Source organism: Vicugna pacos, chromosome 8 (genome assembly GCF_048564905.1).
Source record: "Vicugna pacos chromosome 8, VicPac4, whole genome shotgun sequence".
Lineage (NCBI taxonomy): Eukaryota > Metazoa > Chordata > Mammalia > Artiodactyla > Camelidae > Vicugna > Vicugna pacos.
In genome coordinates this window covers 59,189,223-59,208,810 of record NC_132994.1, presented here as the reverse complement: position 1 = coordinate 59,208,810, position 19,588 = coordinate 59,189,223, and the positions used below count along the sequence as shown (strand labels likewise).

The window sequence follows — 19,588 nt, the reverse complement described above, 5'->3', positions numbered from 1 at the left end:
GTATTTTTAGGATTTAACTTACAATATAAAGATACAGATAGAATTACTTTTATAACCTCTGTTTTATTATTTTCCTTAAAAAAGATATTAAGAATTTTCAAAATTATCTGTAAATCGCAAAATACGTGTTCTTTTCTGGCTCTTTAGAGCTCCAAAATTGCACTTTTTGTCCATGGAGTAAACAAGAACCTTGAGAGGTTAAGACAGTGGTTCTCTCCTTGGTTATTTTGACACTTGACTTGCCTTTCTCCTTCAGATCTTCTCCTACCCTCTCGGCTGGCTAATCAGAGCTCATAAGATACTGTGTGTGGAAGCATTCTGTAAGCTGGGCGGTATTGTGAATAAGTGCATATTATTATTATCATTGTTGTTATGTTTTCACGTTATCCCAGCAAACATTCCAGTAATTCATTACTGCCGTGTCAGAGATGATTGTGACTATCTCGGTGGAGAAGCTACTTTCTGCTTGAGCTTAAGAATATGTGGTTCACTGATGAGACCTTGTCCTGGGCTAAATGATGGTTTCACTGGTCCTGCTACTGGCATTCTGACTACGATTGTGAGCCTGTCAGGGAAAAGAGGTGATGGAGAGGTTATGAAAGGAAAAGATTCATTCTGTTTGTATCGTGTGCTGATCGGGTCATCTGCACACTGTGAGGCTCACTTTACAAAAACTGACACTTGGTTTTATATGTAACTTTATTCTTAAAATGAGAGGCTGATCTTGGTAGTGGTTAAGAGTGCAGGTTCTGGAGTTAAATTGTCATGTTTGTTGTCTTGGTTCCTCATTTCTAGCCAGGTGAAAATTGGGCAAGCTCTTTTTGCAGCTAGGGCAGTTTTTGCACTCAGTCTAGATTAAAAGAGGAAATACAGTTCTGTGTTGTAGTGATGAAATGTGCCATCTCTTACACTGTTTCAGTCTCTGTTTGATGGACGTTGGTTGAGTTTCATGATACGTCTCTGGAGAGGAAGAGAAAAGGACAGGGAGGGGTGGTTAGAGCAGAGGATGCACATGGAGGAACAGAAGAAAGGTATGGTGCTATGGGAGCCCTTCCTAGACACAAACCCACGTGTTTTACAGTGCTTCGCAGTTTACAGAGTACATTTCTTTCTCTCAATCCTCACAACAACCTTTATTTTATAGAAATGGGAACTGTGGCCAGTGAGGGGCACAGAGAGCTCAGAGGAGCCCAACTCCTTGGGTGTTAATGTCCTTCCAGGACGTGGTCCTCCTCTGTTGTGTACAAATGTTTACATTTGTAGTAACCTTGGTGCTGAATCCCGAAGGAGCAGAGGGTCACATGTTGCCTCAGACTGGGGGGTTGTGGTATTGATGGGGATCCGGGGGACCTCCTTCTGTGATCCTCAGGCACTACCCCGCAGCTGTTCTGGGCTGGCCTTGCCACTGCGGCTGGACGGTTGTAAGCATCCCCTGTCTCTTCCTGGCTTCTGAGTGAAGGTTGCATTCCTTTCTTTGAAGGGTCATTTCAGATCAGTGTTCTGGGGGAGAGTTTGTCAGTCTATCCTTTTTGCTAGGAAGGAAGTCAAAGAATGGTCAGTCACATGCGATACAAGATGAGTAGTGTGAATACACGTTAAGCTGTTAGGACAGTAGTACGAGCACACACCTGTTGTTGGGTCACTGTGTTTATCAACTTGACGTTAGTAAGTAGTATTACTAACATACCCTATCTAAAACTTAGTTTGACTTAAGTCTTCTGATTGTGAGTTGGTTCAAGTGTACATTTTAAAATGCTAGTTTTTACACAATATATTTTACTTTTCTTGTGGCTCCAAGATTAAATACAGCTTTAAAAGTTTGATTTTCTCCTCATCTTGGTGGTCCTGTTTGTCATATTAAAAATCAAATGATCAGAGAAAATTCAGTATACTGCTTCAGAATTTTAAAAACGTTGAGAACAAACTAAAATTGGAAGAACTGTTTCATGCATGCTAATGGGTAGAGATTGAATTGATTCTAATGTTATATTTGAATACATTATTTTTATGAAATCATTTTCTACTCTGAGTAAAAAATTTGTATATAGTTGATACAATATGTTTTTCAAATAAATACATTTGTTTTTATGCATTAAAATTTTGATTAACCATAATACAATTTTTTGGAAGACCTTCACTTTATTTTTCAGAGAAGAGGTAGGTAACAGTGACATTTTGTTTTGAAGCAACATCCAGAACAAGTTTTCTCAACCTTGGTACTGCTGACACTTGAGTCTGGACAATGCTTTGTTGTGGCTCGGCTGTTTTGTACATTATTGGACGTGTAGCAGCATCCCTGGCTGCTACCCAGGAGTCACCAATCGTATCCCCTATTCCTCGTCTTGACAATCAAAAGTGTCTCCAGACATTGCCACAGGTTCCCGAGAGAGCAAACTTATCCCTGCCTGAGAACCACTGATATGGGGTTTTCAATATCTATTCAAACATTCTACCTTACTTAAATCTATATCATTCTATCATTTTGGACAGATGTTCAGAATCACACCAAAAAGGAGAAAATACTATATTTATAGAGGCAATAAAGTGTTTTTATCAATTATGAAAAAATAACATTTTTCTACAGTAGGCATTAAAGTGTTTTTGATTAACTCTCAATTACCATGACAAATCCAGTTTACCAGAATTCCAAACAATTTGGATTAATATTCTATCTCATTTTCTTTCAAAATGGATATAGCCCTTTGACTCTGAATTAATTTATAACAATGACCTGATAATTTTTAACTTCAAATAAATGGAAATAATAGTATGGTTTCCCATGTATTAAATGTTCTGATGAGAACATTCTATATATTCCTCGTACACATACTGAAAGGTTTAATTGCCTTTACTGCTGGGCGTGTGCCGCGATGAAGCAGTTGTGCAAAAGGTGATGAAGTTAAGTTTCAGAAATCCCTTTATGGACTTTTTAGTGGATGTTTTAGCGTAAGGAGGCAGAGGGATACACCTGGTTATTAACTACCATAAGGATACAGACATTTCACTTGGCCCAGGAATTACATGGCTGCTTTTTAAAATGTGTTTTGCTAGTGATATAACATTTTTGTTTTTGCGAACCGTGGGCTAAAAGCTTTAGCCTATCAGAAGAAGGAATGGACTGTAGGGCAGAAGGAAGTATTTGTTCCATTATTGTAGTGCATGGCCTCTCGCCATCTTTGATAAAGGACTGAAGTGTTGTGCACCCAAAGTCTGCTACCCTCTTGACCCTTCATCAGTCATCAGCCGGACTGTGAAGTTAAGTGAACTGTAGCTCCGTAGGATTACTGTTGTTTGAGCATTGTGTAACTCTTGAGGACGGAAATTACTGACACAGCAGTCCTGCAATGTGATGTCTTTCTAGTTTTAAGATTATAGGCATATTTCCTTTCTGTTGCTGACCTGTGCCAATTAGAGGTATAAAATGATAATATGTAAGATTTGACGTTGGGTTATTCAGATGGGTGACCCTGAGACTGTTGGAGGTTCTTTTTCTTTTTAAAAATAAGAACATATACAGACATAAGTGACCTAGCACAAAATTTCAAATGCGTTCCTATTGGAATTTTTATTGTCTTAAAACCACTAAGGGTGCATTCCAACTCTTACATGCTACGCCTCCACTATTAATGTATTAATTACTGAAGGCAGGTTTTTGTCCACATGTTTTCTAAGTAACTGATGGCACATACAAATTCTTTCATCACGTATCTTATTTTTTTTCCCCTGACTAGCTCAGGAAGACTATAAGAGCTATGTCCAGTATTCACAGCTTTATGTCATCTAATCTCTGTATTTATGCCACATTCTTACACAAGTAGAGTAATGTATCAGCTGCAGCTGTTGCTGACCAAAGCTGTCCCAGAAGTGGGTGGAGGAAGAATCAGAGATGCTGTGTTCAGGTTCTGTATTTCAAAAGCGTATCTGTTGCAGTCAATCTGCGATGATAACAACTGGCGTGTAGAAGGCAGATAAAGCCAGATATTTGTTTTATCTTTGACCAAATGTACAGCAGCTTGGATGCCGTAGTGATAAACACCAGTGATAGTTAATAAAAACTGCTGCAGTATATAGATTGTCTGACTTATAAATTAAGGAATCCTCACTAATGTGTAGTAGTCATTAGTTTTGGCTGGAGCCTTTCTTTTATGTTACTAACATAAAGCTTGAATTTTAATAGCAAGCAAAGTTTAAGAGAAGACAAATGAAAATACATAACAGCAAAAGAGTAGAGTGTTTGTTTCCTGACATAATGATGCTTTCTAATTAAATGTATCTTGATTGAAGTAAATATTCACACCAAGGCACACATCCACTTGTTTTTATTAGAACAGTACTAACACCACGCTTACTAGAGCTGGTTAGGAATACTGGAGTCAGTTTATCCCTACCTAAGATTTCTCAGAATCCACTGGACCTCCTCTTTCCCCACCTTGCATCTTTCCCATTTTCCAGTTTACCATGGGGGCAAAGAAGAGAGCTAAAAATCCCCATCAAAAAAATTGTAGCCAGATTTTTATCCCCCCCCCACCACTTTTTATAAAGATAGTTCAAGGGAAAGACAATTCATTTTTTAACAGAAAGGGATAATTAGCCGTATTGGGCTGCATCTCCTTGCACTTTGGGGTAAAATGATATTCTGATACGGTCAAATCAATTAAGGGAGAGACTTACCTTAAAGATAAGGAGAAAGCCCTTTGCACAGCTTTACATATCAGTCCTGCCAGTAATTCTCCTCTTCATCATTAACATCAAAATACACATTGCGTTTGAGAGCGTCCACATGTTTTCTAATTAACTGATAGCTTATATAGATTCTTAAGGCTACAGGTGCCTTACGAAGATCACCTTCCAGACTAAATAGTTATAGTCTAGAGACTTAACATTAAAGACAGGTGCTTTGATATGGATACACATGCACTGGACAAAGATAATGAAGGAGTTAGCTCTTACCTAATTCTGAAAGAAAGCTTCATGGCAGAGATGGAATTTCAGGAACTGTTTATTGCTAGAAATATCTGTGACTGGGGTGTGGGGGAAAGGAAGTGCGTGCCAGTGATTATGCTCAGTGACTTATTAATAGCTAACTTCCTCTGTGCCAGGCTGGAGTGCTTTATGCATACAGTCACCCCTCAGTATCCCTGGGGAATTGGTTCCAGGACCCCTGTGGAGACAACATTTGTGAATGCTTAAGTTCCTTATATAAAATGGCATCGTATTGGCATATATCCTACACAAATCCTCCTTTATACTTTAAATCACCCCTAGATTACTTATAATACCCACTACATTGTAAATGTTAAGCAAATAGTTGTAAATACAATGTGAATGCCATGTAAATCATTGCCAGTGTGCAGCAAATCCAAGTGTTGCTTTTTGGAACTTTCTGGAATTTTTTTTTTTCCTATTTGCAGTCCTCCGTTGGTTGAATCCCCGGATGTTGAACCCACAGATGTGGAGGGCCAACAGGATTAAGTTATTTAGTTCTCCAACAGGCTTTTGAGGCAGTTACTGTTATTATTTCCACCTTCTAGGTGAGGAAACTGAGGCATAAGGAAAATCAATAATGTGCTTAAGGTGCTAGAAGTAATGAGAGGCAGAGTATGCCTCTTAACTAATGCACCATACTGTCCATCTAATTTAAGTTCCATCACAGCCCTGAAAACTAGGGGTTTTTTTTCTCACTTTACACATGAAAGAAACTGAAGTCGAGAGAGGTTACCTTTGTTGAGGTCACCGGTGGCCAATGGCAGAAGAAGGATTTGAACCAAAGTCTGACTCTCAAAGGTCTGTGCCCTTTTATTGCAAGAGGAGACCTTCCTAAGAAGTCTCAATGGCCCAACTGACACACAAAAAAATACGGGAGGTCTAACTCCTTGCTGGTAAGGACAGTTAAGGTGATCAGGAAGCCTGTGCAGGTTGTGCCTAATTCGTCGTAAGGCAATAGAGTAGTTGTTTCCTGAAGCATGAGAAGCCCCTTCTGGTTCAGGTCTCTTACAGAAATCGTCTGTCTCTGTCACCTGCCCGGGTTGTGCTCATCTCACTTGGTGTGCCTCTTTCCCATGCGCTGGGCTGCTCTAGTCCTGTTTATAAATCTTCTAAGTGTGCACATTACAGAAGTGATTAAATTGTCGTTGTGATTTCTAGAACGCCTGAAGTCAGTCATCTAATTAAACTGCGAGAGAAGAGAGGTGGCAGGTTTGTATGCATTTATTAAGCATTACTGTGTTAATTAATTATTCAGGGACTTTGAAGCCAGTGAAAGAGGAAGAGAATGGTAACACTAGTGTTTAAAAGTTTTTCTATTTCTGCTCTTCTCAGTTCGATAATCTGAGATCCTCACTAGTTAGTAGTGTAACTCTCATGTGTTTTGGGGGTAATTTTCAATGAAATTAGGATTTTTATGTTTTTCACTCAGCATTTTCTTACAGTGCTCCTGGCAGCATTAATGTGCACCATCCCACATCCTAACTGAATAAGCAACTGGAAACATAATAGAAAAACAAAGTTTGAAGTCATGGGTTGTATATAGCAGCCCCAAATCTGTCTTGTATTATAAAAATGGTAGCATATTAGATACCTGGAATCATTCAGAGATTTGGTTTTCCCAGAGCAATAGTGACTGTCAAGATGTTTATTTTCTTATTAGGGAATAAAAACCCACCACAACAAAAACCAAAACCAAATAGACTATAATTAAACTCTTGCTGGAGGAAACTACTTGAAGAGTCTATTTTTCAGTTCCAAGCTCTGGCACATATATATGTATATTTATTATGTGAGGTGAGAATTGATAACTTGGATGGGTGTTGCAGGCCGTCAGGAGGTAACTGCAGTTTGTAATGGAATTGGCTGAATTTGTTCTTTTGGGATTCGGGCCTTCAGGAAAAGGAAAACACTGAGAGACATGATCAGGTGCCACCCTTGTGAGTGACAGATTGTGTGCAGCGAACTTTCCCCTCCTTGTATTTAGTATTTTTGGGGGGTGGATTGAACTGAAGGTTGTAATTCCAAAAGAGGCAATCTTAAAAAGAAAAGGCAATAGAGAACAGAATAAAGGCATTTGATTGACCTGTATAATAGCAAATGTAGATGCCTAGAAGTTACTAGGTGCTCAAAACCACTCCTGGATAAACAAGTGTCATGTGTAAAGATTCCAGTTTCTTTGCCCCTCTTTATGCATATATAATCCTCAACTTGTAAACTATTTTATTTTCTTGGGTAGAATTTATTTTTCTTTGCTGAGTCACAAAAGCTGAGTTGACCTGTAACGCACTTGAAGTGTTAGTAATGATTAAGGAGTTACATACCAGGGTGTCAGCTTCTCTGCAAAAATGCGTTCTGAGTGATACTGGAGAACATAGCTCTTTCTGCTCTTGTTGGGGCAGGATCTCTCCTACTCCTGATTTCTTGGCTACTCTTAGAGTTCTTGGTTAAAGAGATTGGGGCGGCTCCTGCTGACACTCTTGTAGCCTGGAGAGCGGGGGAGAAAGCCAGTGGAGGTTGGTTCTAGTTTCAGGCTGCAGGACTCGGGGGAGAGGGAGGCAAAAGAGGGACATCCTCAGTGCAGGTAGCAGAGAGGAAGGGATCCCCTACAGCCCTTCCACTGGTCTGCCTGCTACTGGGTAGTCTTTCCAATGGAAGAGCCAACGGTAAATCATGTACTTTTAATTTGAAAATTGCCAACACATATATATCCTTTTAATACAATCGTCATTAATAGCAGTATAAACATTTTTCCATACTGGAACAAAAGCTACATAAAATAAAAAGGATGAGATTTAAATAAAGATTTTGCTTATAAATGTGTTTTAGGGACCTATGGACTATAAATATTCCTTGAATCAGTGCTCAGTGGAATGTGAGCTTTTCCATAGAAAGATATGCATCTTATTCCTAATAAGATCCTAGTACTTGTCCCAGAATTTGATAAATTGCAGGCCCTCAAAATGTGTAACATGTAAAAGCACAGTTAGATGAAGATAGATCCAAGTATTATGAAAACCTTGATTTGATATTTTTCATCTACTTTAAATATGGCATGACATTTACTGTTGCATTTGACCTCTTTGGGGAAAGACTTTTTCAATTGATTTTTATTTCCTTTTTACTTCTAAGAACTCAATTAAATCTGTAGAAGGATTCATAACTTGATATTTTCCAGGCACTATTCTTTAGAAATATTTTGTAATATTATGTCTTATCTGCTTTTTGATTTTCCAGAAAGCAATATTTTAGAAAAGCTTTTATGCATAGTAACTATTATTAGCCATTAATAACCTAAAGAAGTTAATTCAGAATTTCCAAAAAGATCTTAGGTTTTAAAATAAAAATAGTGTATGTGTTAATGTCAGGAACATTGACAAGGCTGAGGAAAAGATTTGGCCTGTATTTGGAATTTATATTAAAGAAACCCAAACTACTAGAATTCAGAGTTTATTTATATGTATAGTTCCACTATCTGTGGTTTCATATTAAGTTTTGTGGTACATTATATATGGAGCTATGAGACAGAGAATTTATGAGAAAAATAGAATCAAATCTGTTTTTGCCATTTTTATGCATTTCATTTGCTACAGTAGCAGATCTATTATTCGATGTATTTTTTTTAACTGTTGAAAGTATTAAAATTGAGGAAGAAGTGGCACTGTTCTTTCACATCTGGACTCTAGTACAATAAATTTGTTTCATGCTTTCTTGTAATTATGTTAGTCAAACACATGTTTCAATTATTAGTGTTTCGTCTCTGTTACGGGGATTTGTATAGTGGGAAAGGAGAACGTAGGGCTAGAAAGATTCAGGTATGAAATGCTGATAACGGAGTCTTGTAGAGATTGCTGGTCTGATGTGCTTCCTTCAATTTATAAACCTAAAATTTCCTGGGAAAACTTTCAACTAACATAGTAAAATCTAAATGCTGTTTCATTGTTGTCGTTGTTGGTTTTAATCATTGCAGAGCTCAGTAGCTCTCAACTCTTCCCCCACCTTCCTGCAGCTGTCCAGAATAACCATCTGCTCTTGCAGGTGGACCAAACTCTAATCTCCAGTAAGGCTGTCACACTGTCTGGTCTGCTTACTTCCCATTTCTTTCCTAGGATTCCACTTTGAAATGGAATTCTTTTCTACATAGAAGTTCCATACACTGAATTTTATCTATTTATAATTTGAAAGTGTGGGGCTGACAGCTTGGAACCTAAGATGACATAAAGTTGTTCAGAGGAAAAGGACTCATTTCAAGAGCATTTATTGATGACTTGGAAAGAAAGCCAAAACAGATCTTCTGGTTTTTGGAATATTAAAATTTTAGCATCAGCACAACTGCAAAATGTGTGTGTGTGTGTCTTTTACAAATTCCTGCTCATTGTGTGGTGCTATTCTACTTTATCCAAGGGCACTTCCAAGAAGCAATAGATTTATTTTGGTAGGCTGGTCATGTTGCTCATAGCTCATCAAATTTTATTGCCTTAGGTCTTTTATTTTTAAAAGGCCTTCCTTTTACTTATTTTTTTTCTATGCAGAAACTATGGTGTATTCATCTCAAGCCTGTAATACATTTATTAGAGCTCACCATTATTAGTAAATTGCTTCTTACTGATCGATCATGTGAGTATTAACACTGGGGAAGGCCATTCTAATCGATCTGTCAGTGAACAGGGAAAGACTTCGCTGCTTCATAATAAAATACAACAATGATCATGTTTATTTCCAAACGTACAGAAGCAAAGAGGCTTTGTTATTCCAACCATCATCTTCCTTTGTGAAGGCCCTTCAGCATTTGAATATGCTGTTTGTACTGCTTTCATTTGTCACTTGGTATGTGACTCTGTTGGGGTGTTTTTCAGTAGTGATCTGAGGCATGTACCAGCTAAGTAGATTTTTAACTTCCTTGAAAATCAGTCCAAGTCTTCTATGAAATGGTGGTTGACTTAACTTCTGTTTCTCTTTTATTTTTCCCATAGTTAAATGAAGCATCTAGGTATCAGGAGGATTCACCTCATTTTTAAAAGTCTGTTTATTACTTAGACAAGTTGCAAAATTTGTTAGGACTCAGGCCTTCCACCAGGGTTAGTAGAGACAGTAATGGGTAGCTGGTGGAACTTTGTGATATGAGTGTACATATAAGTAATTGAAAAAAAATCTTGAAGCAGGTGGTAAGTACTATAAATTTACTTCCTTCACATCGGGAAGTCATTTAAATTTTTATCCCCTTCGTTCTTCTTAACATTAGTGGGAATCACGAATTTAAGCATATATATATTTAAGCATAATTGTGGCTCAGAGTTTTTCTTATCCCTTTTACAGTTCAGAAAAATTAAAAGGTCTGAGGGGGACTTGTAAGGACAGGAAAAAATGTTTACACTTTCCCTATTGTGAAGCTTAGCCAAAACGAAGAATTTGATTTTGGTTAGAATTCTTCCCTTTCAGTGACTTTCAAAAGGATATTACCTCAGCTTCTTGCTTAGCAGGACAGCAGTAAACATTTTATTTTCAACTTCCTTTAAAAAAAATTCTTTCTCTGGTCCTTGTTTTGATAAGTGTATGTGGATTAAGTCTCATTGCCTTGCCTTTGAGCGGATGCCGTTGGCTGAGAAAATGCCGCAGACTTTTCTAGTAGTGACCAAAAGTTGTAGTAGCAGTAAAAGAAAAAAAAATTACAGACAGAAGCTGCATTTTACTCCTTGCTCTTTTCTGCAGTGTCTACGTGATCCCTGGCCCCGAAGCAGGCACTCCCGGATGATTCATTTAACAACATTCAGCAGATGTTTTTTTGAGCACCTGTTATGTGCTAGGTGCTCAGCACAGTTTCCACTCCCGGGGCTCTGGTTTTATGAGAAAGGCAGATGTAAACAACCTCAGTACCACGATGAGGGTGTCCACAGAGGCCGGCACAGAAGGCGGGAGGTTGTCAGTAACAGTGGAAGTAAAGGGGCACTCATTTTGAGCAAATATTAATCAATCACCTGCTGTTTTCTAGGCACTATTTAAGGTGTTGGGGCTACACGGAATAAGCAAAACAATATTGCCTCCCCTGAAAAGCTTCTGTCCTAGTGTGGGGGACAGATATACGTCAACCTTCCTAGCACATGTGTGTGTGAATGTGTGTGTGTCTGAATTGGGTCAGGAGAGGGGAAAGTATGGATGGAAGTGACATTGGAGCAGGGATCTGATGGGATCAGGCAGAAGCAACAGCTGCCCTTGTGATAGTGTGGGCTGCATAATGTACTTAGAACTCCCCTTGAAAGAAAGGAATTAACATTTCAAAGTGAGGAAGGGGAATCGCTGAGTATAAATGAGATGATATATCAGGCAAGGCACTTGACGCTCTGTGCCATGTGCTGGCCACCAGGTTCCGTCCCTTGGGTTTGGTCACCCTGGACATGCCATTGGCTGGCTCCTGGTCCTGAGCATAGCTGTGGAGTCAGGGTGTTGCCCCAGCCCAGGCTGAGATCCCCTTCTAGAGGGGCGACCCCCTTCCTCCCTAGGCCTGACGCTCAGCTCTCCCTCCCATCCGCAGGCCTTGGCACAAGGGAGGCTCTGGGCTTGGAAGGGACACATCTGACCTAAAATTAAACCTGGAGCTATAATATATATAAAAAAAAAAAGCCCATGATTAGGTGTTTACAGCACGGAATCTTCAACAATTAAAGAGAAAAGGTGTGGGTGGGGTAAAAAATAGCAATACCCACACTCTGAAGTTTTTGAGAAAAACAGGAAACTAGTCTTTTTTAACCAGCGATGCCCAGAACTGGTTATTGCAAAGAGGGTTGTTTTTCTAATGCATTGTGGTCAGTGCAGCTGTGCCAGAAGTAGATTTCTGCTCATTATGACAGCCGTCTGTGGATTTCTTTAGCTGACAAACCTATAGACAGGCAAGCATAATTATCAGTGGTAACCTGGTCATTATGGCCGGATGGTGCTTGGAAAACAATTTGCACAAGTCCTGAAAGCCCGTGAGAACACAGAAAATAAGAGCGTTTGGCCAACATGCAGCTATTTCCGGGAGCTGTGAATGACCCAGACCTGTGAGCCATACAGTAGCTTATTGTAGAAGGACTGTTTGAATTCTCTCTTTATCGGGATTTTTTTTTTTTCATGTTGACAGACAGCATTTGATGGCAAGTGACAATATTTTTTCCAATTTGCTGATTAACTCAAGCTCCACTTTCTAACAGTGTTTTAGACCTTTTTATTTTTTGCTTATATTTACTGGTTGCTGGCAATTAGATAATGATTTGAAAAGGGAAACTGTCAAGGTCACAGAGATGTTGTCTCTTGTTCGCAGAATCCCACAAAGGCACCCTTGCTGCTGCATTTGTGAAATGAGGAAAATGATTACAGGAGGGACTTTATGGCAATTATGGATTAGGTTTCTGTTCTTTTGAATAAGGTAAAATGCTTTAGAACCAAATTGAAAGAGAGCAACTGCCTTTATCTGCACTGTATTCGTATCCGGAAGACCAGGTTAATACAAACTAGTCACTGAGGTTTCCCCTTCACTTCCTGTGTGGGTTCAGTGTAATCGGGGAGCCCCTCTAAACCAGAGCACTCCCTGGCAGGCCACATCTTTGTGCATGTGGAGATGTCATCTTTTTAAGGACAAAAAAGGGGCATTAGACTTCTGGAAGTTGAGTCATATAACCCAGATTTCATTGCTTATTGCATTTTATGGTCTCCAAGCCAAGCGTTTGGTCTGTGCGTTGAAGGATTTACGCCTGTCTGTTTGTATCAGACTTTACAGTTATCTCTTTAATAAGTAAATTACTCACGCTTCTCTCTTGTGAAGCTTGTTTGCAGTGCTTGATCCAGGCCGTGTGCCTGGGCTTAGCAATGCCCCTTGTCCAGCAACTGCCCGGACTGCTCCAAAATAGGCAGTCATTACTGCTATTGATTTTTGTAGCATGTTGGTCGTGGTAGAGTTATTTGCAGTGAAAGGGAAGTTGACTTCTTGCATCTGCCTTTTTGTTTCACCGCAGAAGTGCTCTCCATTGAGACTTCCGTCTCTTGGTGGCAGCAACAAGACTCAAAAGGGGATTCTTTTCACTCCTTTCTCGGGGGATGGTTTGGACAGCAGTAGGTGGCACTGGGGAGGGGGCGTGAAGGTCACCCTATTTTTAACCCCTTGCTATCTGTTTCTTAGTGAAATGAGATGAGAGGACCTGCCGTTTCCCCCTTACCAGCATGTGGCAAAAAGTAATGAGCCAACGGTTGTCAAGTGCTCTCAAATGCAGGTGACATGTTTTAAAAAGTAACAACTCTCACTGGGAAAACAAACAGAAAAACCCAACAGATAAACCAGCAAATAAACATGTTTTTTGGGAATGCCTCCTATTCCAAACACATATTGAAATACGGGTTTTTAGCTGGGAAAACATAGCCCTGGGAAGTTGTGATAATGTTGAATTGGCAGAAAAATGGATTTTTATTACTTTCCCTTCTTCTTCTTGGATATCTCCCTAGCATGGTGTATTTTTAATATATTTTTATGTTCAGATACTTTAAATCTTGAGGACTAGAAACATAATCATTTACTTTTCATACTTGGTACAGCCTGAGTCTGTCTTTGACAATATTACTTTTAAATAGTCATGCTAAGGCACATGAACAGAAGCAGCACAGAAGTGGGAATCTCAGGGGGGAGATGGGGGGAAATGGGCTGCATTCCTGAAGTAGAGCAATGAATGAAAACAATTCCCGGAGACCAGGCAGCGATGCTGAGCAGTCCCCGAGAACTAGTTTGGGGTCTCTACCAAACGGTTAGTAATGTGTGAAGTATGTGTTTGTTAACAGCTCCTCAAATTCCTATTGCTGTCGCCCTCCCATTTTGTGTTCACTGGGGAGTGTTATTACAAAGACACAGTTACAAACGCACCGTACTCTTCTTCTGTCCTTCCTAATGGGAAGGCGGTGCTCGGGAGCTGATGCCTATCTGTGCAGGAGGCTGTGGCTGACGGGGCCGGCTTGTAATGATTAGCTCTTTCCTGGATGTGCACACATGGAGATGGCCCCTTGATTTCTCACCGTCATCATTCCTAATATAGCCTGGAGCCAAACTGAGACTCATTCTGTCAAGCTTGGGGCCAAAACTTTTCCCTCATGGGGGCTGCTTACTGCCCGGTGGTTCATCTGCTGAGGTTGCAGTCACCCCGCGCTTGGAGCCTTCGCGGTGGAGGGCTTCACAAAGTGGTTTTACCTCCTCTCTTTGGAGTAGCCCCCCTTCTCATAATCATCTGGGAAGAAAACCATCATGGTGGTGAGAATTGGAGAGGAGGTTGGAGAGGACTAAATCAAACTCTTTCTATTCTTAGTTGAAAACAGAGAGGGCCAGAAAGAGTTAGTTACATTCCTGGTTTGTGGAACTCTCTGTGCCCTGATTAGTGGCTCCACTTTCCTTCTTTTTCACACAGGCAGCCCCGGAAGGCTTTCCCTGGGGGAGAGGATTGCTTTAACACTGGTGAGCTGTGAGCATTTCAGGAACTAGCTGATGCTCCTGGGTTGTCATTGGATTCTTGAGGAGGAATACACCTACTGTTTATGGAGATGCTTCAGAAGCAGGAGGTGGCATTGATGGCAGGGTTTACATTCACACAGGAGCTTGCCCAGTGCGCTGCTGTAGAAACCTGCAGCGTCATCCCCATGATGTCAGGTTCTCGCCATCCCCTTGCCCCCATCTTCTGAAAGTTTGACTCTCTTGACTTAATGACTTCAGTGAAAAAACAGATGTCATTCTTTGTGATGCTAAATAGCACTATTGGTTGTCTGCAGAATTCCTCTTAGTTGAGTATGATCTTCACAGTGGAGTTTGAGTGATAGCGCAGTTGGCAGGATTTGCATTATAATCCCTTGCTTAAACACATCAGGAACACAGTTCCACATGTGACAAGAAGTTACCAGAGCACAAAATTTAAAGGGTTTCTCCATTTTGGCGCTGTTGATGTTAGAGGGTGGATAATTCTTTGCTGTGGGCGGCTCTTTTGTGCATTGTAGGATATTTTCCAGCATCCCTGGATGACAATATAGTACCTCCTTCCTGATCATGACCACCAGAAACAACCCCAGACATGGGCCAGCATCCCTTAAGGGACAGAATCACCCTGGTTGAGAACCACTGTAGGCTAACAATAAATCAGAGGAGGATTGCACATCTACAGCCTGAAGCGGATTGTCATTAACAGCAGCATACAGCATGACTGTAACAAGCCAGAGTAAGAAAGTAAGGATTGAGAGGGTTAAATTACTAAATAACTAACATTCCTAGGCAGTGACAGAGTGAATAGCAACCTAAACTCGGGGGCTTCCCCTGCTGGCTTGTGGCAGGAATTCCCTTTCTCTTCCTCTTGCCCTCAACTTTAGGGCATTCCCTTTTCACGACTGCCCCAGCTTCCAATTCACTTATTTTCTGCACCCTCCTCCCTTTTCCACCCCTATGCCATGCCTGTTGCCACCAGGGACTGGTCCATCACTGCTGCCTTTGAAAAAGCCCAGACCTGCTGGGGTCTTCCTTCTGATGCCCCGACCCATCACTCTGATCCTGGGGACCGCGCCTTGCTATTCTTACCTCATTATTTACTTCTTAGAGTTCTACCTAGACTTTTATGGCTCAGGTGAGAAAAGGTGAGGAGCAGTTTCATATCCTATGGATGCAAGTCCTCCGTGTGATTGTTTTTTCTAATAGAAGTTCTGCCATATAAGGGGAGTGGGCCCTGGAGTCCTCTTATTACATTGCCTGAGGCTAATTCTTGTCAGGTTACATAAACTTTTGAAGGCTAGCCTGGGATGCCAACCACTGTTTGTGACACTGGTTCCAGAGGGACACATTCCAAATTTCAAATAGTAGTTTTAAAAGCAAACTTTTAGAACACAACTTACTTTAAGTGGGAACTGCTTTGGCAGGTTGGAAGATGGGATGTAATAGTTCAGCTTGCACCTGTTTCAAGTAAGTCCTTCCCCCAAATCTCAAAAAGACCCTCGAGTAGGCAGCTCAAACTCTCCCTTCCACTGGAACTGAACCTTCCCACCCTGAGTCCCAGACTTGGTGGGCAGATAAGCTGGACCAGCCACGGTTTGTGTCTCTGATACGGAAGAAAAAGGCATCTGGCAATCTCCTTGGATTCCATTTGGACTCTGCCAAGTGTACTTAGGCTGCCAGAGTTGGCCAAAAGAGGAAAAGAAGAGCACTTTAATCTATGGGTTGAAATACCAACTGAAGGCAATCAATAAGAAAACAACTGAAATCTTAGCAGATCTAGACATAGTAAGAGAAAGATATATGCTGTATAAATATGCAATTAAATTAAGAAGAGTTTAGATCAATTAAAAGACAGGTACAAAAAATACCATACTTTTTGTTTCTACACGAAATAATGTTTACGTCAAATTTGTCAAAGATAGAAATGTTTATCATTTTAGACTAGAAAGATACAACAGAGAAGACTGCTACTCCAAGACTTGAAAGGGTCTTCCAGTTCTTACAGTCCTATTAGTTTTTTCCCCATTCCTTCTAAATTTGTCAGATTGCACACATTAATATGTTAGACTGAGTGATAAATTTTTGCAAGCTAGAATAAGAGAATGGTGGCCAATGACTTCTTTGCAGAAATTTCTAAAATATCTATGCTGATGATTTTCCAGTTGGATTCAGGGTGACCTGGACCATCTAGCAGTTTTGGAAAAATGTGTAGTTGTGGTAGATTTAATATAGATCTGTTTCAATCACCTCTAAATTTCAGGCTTCCGATCATGACAGGAGGAATGCTTAGATCCCAGATTTTAAATAGTGTACATTTAGTAAAGAGCTGCCTTACTCCAATACTATTACATAACTTTCTGATTACATAGCATGCCTTTTGTTTGGGATTTACACAGTAACAATCTGTTTTGAATGTCTGTCCTTTACCAACCCCTAAGTTCCATGAGGACAAGAACCATGGCTTTGGGAGTACATAATGGTTTGTTGAATGAGTAATTGAATAAATGAGGGGGAGAAAAGTTCATCGTGAACATTTTATAAGAAAAGCATAGTGCTTTTTTTAAATAGAAAGGTAAAATAAAGATATTTCTCAATAATGAAATTAAAACAAAATTTAAAAGAATATCATGTAGTGAAGTTTTGTTTCCTTTTTGGGAATTGATGGCTTTTATTGAAGAATAAAGAAATATTTGCATTTTCTGGAAAAGGAGAGCATGGCATCCCCTCCAAAATTAATCTAGTGGAACATGGGTGAATAAAGCCCTCCAAAGCCATCAATTTTAGTCTTACTTTATTGTAATAAACACCTTTTAGGGCCAAAGTAAATTAGGACAGTGACCTGGGTAAAAGAGTACTCTTGAGCTGTATAAGAAATATTTGGTTTTGTTGCCGAATTTAGAGCAATGACCTTCATTCTAAGTGTGAAAGCATTCTATCGTTGTATGTAGACCTGGTTGACCCACCTGGAACTCTGTTGCCACGTGGTTCAGTCGTACTAGCGTAGAAAGTGAGTAATCCGGAATGGCCAAGCTTTCTTTGGTTTGGAACTCATGTTCCATTTGCCAGATCAAAATCATGAGTGGAACTGAAAATTGAGTGCAGGTAACTGCAGGATAGTTGAAGTTCTTCAACCCAAGAATCTTTTTATATTGCCACCGTGTGTATCTTTTCAAGAGCACTGGTTTAACGTCAGCCTCACTGGATTAAAAAAGCCATTTTCAGTACTTACTGTGAGGCCATGGACAAATTTCTTAAACTCTTGGGGCCTTAAATCCTCTGTAAGGGAGGTAATAATGGTACCTGCCTCATAAAAGATTTAATGAAAAAATACACATACATCACTTAGCACATTGCTGAAATGCAAGTACTAAGTAAATGTCGATTGTTTATATCACTCTACGTGATGATTGTTTCTATTACTATTTCTACATCTTTCATTTTCTTAATGTTTCAGCAGTCAGCCCAAACTTTCAAGCTTCCTTTTTAATGGAAATCAGAGTAGTCTAAACAGAGCTTAGGTTGCCAGAACTATCTGCTACCTCTTACAAAGAAATAAGATAATGCTTGGTGTGTGTGTGTGTGTGTCTCTATATGAAAGAACTACAATCCCTGAGTCTTGCCAGACTGAGGACAGGTGGATCTCTCTCTTGGCTGGGAGCCAAATCCTATTACCAGGACTTATTTATTTCAGACCTGATAAAGATGCTTCCTCTGGGTGATTTTTTTCCTTCCTCTCTTATTCGAAACATAAAGACCAGGGGAGTTGGAAAGCTGTAAATTAAACTTACAAAAGAAGTACAAAAGTGCCTCTATTTTTTTTAAATTTCCCAGAAATGGACTTTATAAGTCATTATCAGAGTTCTAAAGGGGCCCTTTTTTTTTTCTGAATTTTTCATCACATGAATAAAACTGGGTTTTCAGTTATAATCATGCAACACAAACCATCACACGAAAACTAACATTTTTACCTTGGTATGATTTCTTGTTTACTCTTTTCAGTATTTCTTTGTCATGTAGAAACTGGCAGGGGAAGAATCACTGAGGGACATGACCCCAGACTGAGCAGAATGAGTCAGTCATTAGGAGCTAAGAGTGTGACAAGTCAGTGGACCCTTTAGAGGCCTCTTCTGAAATTCTCCTGGTCCACTCACCAGTAACTTATAATTGCCAGGTTTAGGAATTGCCTCCTCTTTGTCGCCAACAAGTTCTTTCATCTTGCAAAATTTAAATTTGGTTTTGATATTTCCCAGTGGAAGTTGTTATTATTGCATGGAGTTAAAACCTGTTTTAAAATAAAGAACTTAAGGGGATGATCTGTAATGTTTCGTTCCATTTGAAAGTTCTATGGTCAAAGTTTTACCTTTGCTTTTTAGTACTTTTAAGATTTTTCTGGTTTTGTGTGATTTCTTACAAATTCCTTCTGGTTCTCCAAATCAATAAATTAATATTAGTAGTTCATTAATGTTGAAAATTTGAAATTTTACTTTAACACCGCCAGGTTTTAATTATGTCTCTACACTGTGGCTAAAATTTAATCCACTAAAATCTTGTTAGAACATTTTTTATTTTCAGGGCTGTAGCTTTTTAATGGTCTCTCAGCTTGGAAAATTAAACATGCTCAAGTATCTTCCATTTTGAAAGTAAACAAACAAGCAAACTAAAACCAATAATCCTAATGGCTTTTCTAGCTTCCACATTACCTTTCTCAACTGCATCCCAGTTTTGACCATCTGCTTTAGAAAGAAATCTCAGTAACCGCTTAATTTTGAAATTCAGTGAAATCTTTTAGGTTTTTGACTTATTTGACCTATTGTTGATTTACATTTGATACTTTACCATTTAATTTTTCCTCTACCTGGCCCTGTAATGCTGTGACCTGGTACCCACCTCTGTTCTCAGCTGCTTCCCACACTCCCCAGCCTTCGTGGCTTTCCCCAAAGTGCTGCCTGTAGGCCTCTCTCTCGCTGTAGCTTCCCAAACTGTTGACCCAGGCCCGTTGTTTCAAGTAGTGCCCTAGATGCTGCTGATGCTAATGGCCTTCCAAACTGGGCTTTTTTAAAAATTGAATTTTAGTTGATTTACAATGTTGTGTTAGTTTCTGGTGTACAGCATAGTGATTCAGTT

At 39.7% G+C, this 19,588-nt stretch overlaps 1 protein-coding gene and 1 long non-coding RNA gene across 8 annotated transcripts in view; one reads left to right on the top strand and one right to left on the bottom strand.

Annotated features, from left to right (window-relative positions):
• The window catches only part of HIVEP2 (HIVEP zinc finger 2), a 176,847-nt gene that overhangs the window by 67,552 nt on the left and 89,707 nt on the right, over positions 1-19,588 (top strand). The window lies entirely within an intron of this gene.
• On the bottom strand, positions 727-17,647 carry LOC140697747 (uncharacterized). Its single transcript, XR_012075059.1, has 4 exons — positions 17,428-17,647; positions 7,308-7,470; positions 4,951-5,161; positions 727-960 (listed from the first exon to the last, which is right to left on the bottom strand). It is a non-coding gene; the product is annotated as an uncharacterized lncRNA (long non-coding RNA).